This window comes from Coenobita brevimanus, chromosome 26 (assembly GCF_032717465.1).
Source record: "Coenobita brevimanus isolate Jiangsu-jjx chromosome 26, ASM3271746v2, whole genome shotgun sequence".
Taxonomy (NCBI): domain Eukaryota; kingdom Metazoa; phylum Arthropoda; class Malacostraca; order Decapoda; family Coenobitidae; genus Coenobita; species Coenobita brevimanus.
In genome coordinates this window covers 5,350,102-5,355,000 of record NC_136979.1, presented here as the reverse complement: position 1 = coordinate 5,355,000, position 4,899 = coordinate 5,350,102, and positions in this window count along the sequence as shown.

The window sequence follows — 4,899 nt, the reverse complement described above, 5'->3', positions numbered from 1 at the left end:
GAGGAAATAATACCTTGCAGGAATGAAAAACCTGAAGGAATTTTATAGGATCGGCAGAAAGTAGAATAATATGGAAAAGGAAAATTTGGGCATACAGCCACATACTTACTCTATGCATGCGATTTTTTTAAATCAAAATATGAATAGAATTTTTATCTATTATATATATTCTAAAATATTGTCTGTGTCTAATAGACAGAGAGAGAGAGAGAGAGAGAGAGAGAGAGAGAGAGAGAGGTAAAATAAGCTAATAAGACGAGGCTCAGGTGTCATAATTCACCTGTCCAACGCCTCTCTCTCTCTTTCTCTCTCTCTCTCTCCCCTTCTCCACTTACAATCTCACTTCTCTCACTTTATTATTTTTTTTTTTTACCTCAGCCACCAGCCTCACCTGGGCCTCCCTCCTCACCTGTCGACTCACCTAGTGGGGGGGGGGAGACTTCAAAGGCCCGTCTAAGAATACTATGGCGGAGGAAAGGAGGAGGGCATGGTGGGTAGGCAGAGTTTCACAATTGTCTAATATTGTTTTATGCTGTGTGTTTGTGTGAGGGAGAGAGAGAGAGAGAGAGAGAGAGAGAGAGAGAGAGAGAGAGAGAGAGAGAGAGAGAGAGAGAGAGAGAGACAGACAGACAGACAGACAGAGACAGACAGACAGACAAAAAGACAGACAGACAGACAAAAAGACAGACACACACAGAGACAAAGAGACAGACAGACAGAGACAGACAGACAGACAAAAAGACAGACAGACAGACAGACAGACACACACACACACACACACACACACACACACACACACACACACACACAGGAAGGCACGCACACAAACAAACACACACATTTATACTATTAAAACCGTAGAGCAATAAAACAGGGCCACAGAACAAATTAGAGTAGACACGCCTGATCTTTGACCTTGATCCGTGACCTTGACCTTGATCCGTGACCCTTACCTTGACCTTGCTATACGTACTAAATTCGATTCACTCCCTTCCATCCAAACACGCAATTTTCTGTGCAAATTTTTAACCAGATAATATCAATCGTTCTTGAGATATTTTATTAACATACATAAATACATACATACATACATACATACATATACAACGACTACATCACTATACATTCATCTTCAGCGTCATTAATGAATCGAGAAACCCAGTCTTCCAACTCCCTCGATAGCGCACGACCACTGGATGCCCTGTACCTGGATGCACACACAAGCTTACGGTCAATTATCTCTCGTATTTTACATTTTCATCGGCAGAAAGAACAAACAAACGCGGATAGTTTCTGCACTTGCATTTTTGTTCTTCCTGAAAATAATAATAATAACTTTTCCCTCATAACTGCCTTTTTTTTTTTTTTTTTTTTTTTTTTTGTAGAGGGAAAAATAAACACGGGAAGATTCTACGCTCTCCTTGTCCTTCATGCAAGAACCATTAACAGTGGAAATTCAGCCTGCAGTCCACCGGGTTCACGTTTCGGGTGAGCTTGGGGTTGCCACGATTACTATTACCATTACATGTACTACTACACACACCCTACCTTACACGTACCCAGAATCTCAGCCTTGAATTCTTCCTTTTCTCGATACTGACCTGTCCACTAAAATTTAACGGGCAACTTATCGAGACAGGGAAGGGAAAGGTCAATGTTTACAACCCTCTGACACAGCCCCCTCCCCCCCTTCCCTCACTTTGCCTCCCCTTCTGTTTCCCGTCCTTCCTGTCACCTTCCCTGCTTTCCTCTCCCCTCCCCCTCCCTTCTACCTTCCCTCCATCCCCTGCCACGCTCCATACCCCCCTTTCCCCTCTATCTTCCCCTTCCTCCCCTACCTATTTCTCTCTCCCCCCTTCACCTCCCTCTTACCTTCTCCTTCCCTCCCTATCCGCTTTCCTGCCTCCCCCTTCATCTACCTCCCAACATCCCCTTCTTCCCATACCCACCTCCCTCCCTTCCTTCCTTTCTTCCCCTCCCTCTTCTGCCTACCTTCCTGCCAACCCCACTTCCCTCCTACCTTCCCCTACCTGCCTGCCTACCTGAGGAATGTTGGGGAAGACCAGCTGTGACTCGAAGCTGGGATGTATCAAGACGTACAGTAGGCAGCAAAAATACTGTCGCCTCTCCTGATTCTCTCTCCATGGACTTTTATAATTCAGCCTTACGATTCCACAACAACCGACACTGATTAATTTGTTTTGCCACAGATCAGTGTCATCAGAGTCTGTTGCCTTGGATTTATTTAGTTTTAGAGTATATGGAGAGAAAAGAAGACGCGAGAGGATTTTTGATGACGGGAGCACTTGTTCGTGTGGAAAGGCACAGTGGTCATGTTGTTGATGATGATGATGATGATGATGATGATGATGATGATTGCTATTTTCATTGTCATTTAAGGGATGCCGGGAGATGGAATGACGAAGTAAACCAGCTTCTGTGCGCATATAGTTCAACACTGGTTGGTAACTAAGTCTGGAGGAGTTTGTGACAGGAGGAAACTGACAGTGAATATGAGAAGCAGTGATGAGATGACGAAGACGGACAGAGCATGGCGTTATGGCGAGAAAGTCCTTATCATAAAAGAATATTTAAAAGTACTAGGGACCTGGAGGAGTGCTTGGAAAGAAAAATTAGAATGAGGAAGTGAACATGGATACACTACATTTCTTTCACCTTAACTTTAGTCCAGTTTTTCATACTTGTGCAACTCATTTCACGTAGCTCAGCGGCAAGAATAAATAGATAAGTAAATATAATAATAATAATAATAATAATAATAATAATAATAATACGCCTCCACCGCCTTTCCATAGCACTTTTCGACCATATACAGCATAGTCTAGCGTTAATATATTGTTACCACTCAGCAAGTCAGCAGCCAGAATGAAGAGATGGCAATTTTAGACCAAGCTTAAGTGACAAGAGTATATGTGTGAAGATAAAATAATGCTAACTTTGCTGTACAGATGCAAGATATGGACTCTGATGGCTATGGGCAGGAAAGGAGTGGAAGTGTTGAGAATGAAGTGTAAATAAACTGGAAGCGTTGAAAATGAAGTGTAAATAAAGTGAAAGCGTTGAAAATGAAGTGTAAATAATATGGATGCGTTGAAAATGAAGTGTAAATAATATGGATGCGTTGAAAATGAAGTGTAAATAAAGTGGATGCGTTGAAAATGAAGTGTAAATAAAGTGGATGCGTTGAAAATGAAGTGTAAATAAAGTGGATGCGTTGAAAATGAAGTGTAAATAATATGGAAGTGTTGAAAATGAAGTGTAAATAAAGTGAAGGCGTTGAAAATGAGGCGTAAATAAAGTGGATGCGCTGAAAATGAAGCGTAAATGAAGTGGAGGCGTTGAAAATGAAGTGTAAATGAAGTGGAAGCGTTGAAATTGAAGTGTCTAAGTGAGGGTGAGATGGTATGACAATGAAATATGACACAGAAGGAGAGAAGTGTGGAGGCAGATGTGTCATGACGGAAAGGGATGGCCACAGAGCGTTATGTCCATAGGGAGAGAGCAGGGGATGAGAAATTGATAAAGAAGATATATATGGATTGGGAGCTGAGGGAGTGAGAGGAAAGGAAAGGCCAAGTAGGATGTGGATGAAGAGCAAGAAAGATATCTGGGATGACAGATGGTTTGAAGAGAGAAAAATAAAATGATTTAAAATGGGGGAAGCCTCAGTGATGTATGACAAGCAAGAACGGAAGAGATTGGAGCTAATGGGTGGGTTATTCAGAGAGACTGAGTTTGGAGGTTGATAACTGCTTTCGTGGAGAGCATTGTTATCCACTGAACGACTGAATGTGCGTCAATGGGGTGGCTTTCTCCTGCTGTCGGGTGTTAATTACTAAGCAGGTAAACTGAGCATATTATTGTTGTTATTATTATTATTATTATTGTTATTATTATTATTATTATTATTATCATTATTATTATTATTATTGTTATTATTATTATTATTATTATTATTATTATTATTATTATTATTATTATTATTATCATCTAAATTTCTATCATTTCTGAATCTGTAGATGTTCTGATACCGGTGATAGGAAACAGCCTGTCTGGACAAAACAGCAGCAAGCATAGAAACATAAAAAAAAAAAATGATCAATTACCATGAGCTATACATGAGAAAAAAAAAAAGTCATTATAAGACATAAGTATAATTCAGTTCCAAGAAGGCGATCACTGGAGTGTGTCCTTTGTAAAATATAAAGACTTTTGTACTTCGTTCATTAGATTACATTCATACACATATAACTGTAAAAATAAACTTACCATCACCAAGTACCCTCTGGTAACTACAACAACGAAGCTGTTTCCTTGCCGAATCTTAAGAACTCTAGACTCAAAAGGCTGACCCTCAACCCACCCTACCCCCCCCCAAAAAAAAAGGGCATTTAAAAAGCATTAAGGGCAATTTTCTGGATGTAACTTAATATTTAAAACAATTCTTAACATATTCATAAACATTTTCAATTTAAGAATCTTCATGAAATAATTTAAGCCACATTTATAAAACAATCTTTATGAATATTGGCACTAGGTAAGAAAGGCCTAAGAGACCATCATACATTTGACTAAGTTTCGTTCACAAAGATTCGTAAAGCATTTATAAAAAGTATCAACTTAAGTATCTTTGTAATTACGACTCAGCTCTTTGGGAATCACCTTGAGGGGTCCTAGGAAGGCACCTGTAATTACCATGGAGGATCTAAGGTTGTTAAAAAGGGCTGAATATAAATCCGTCCCACTACTACTACTACTACTTCTACTACTACTACTACTAATACCACTACTACTACTACTACTTCTACTACTACTAATACTAATACCACTACTACTACTACTACTATTTCGTAAACTAGAGGGCTCAAGTCTTTCGCC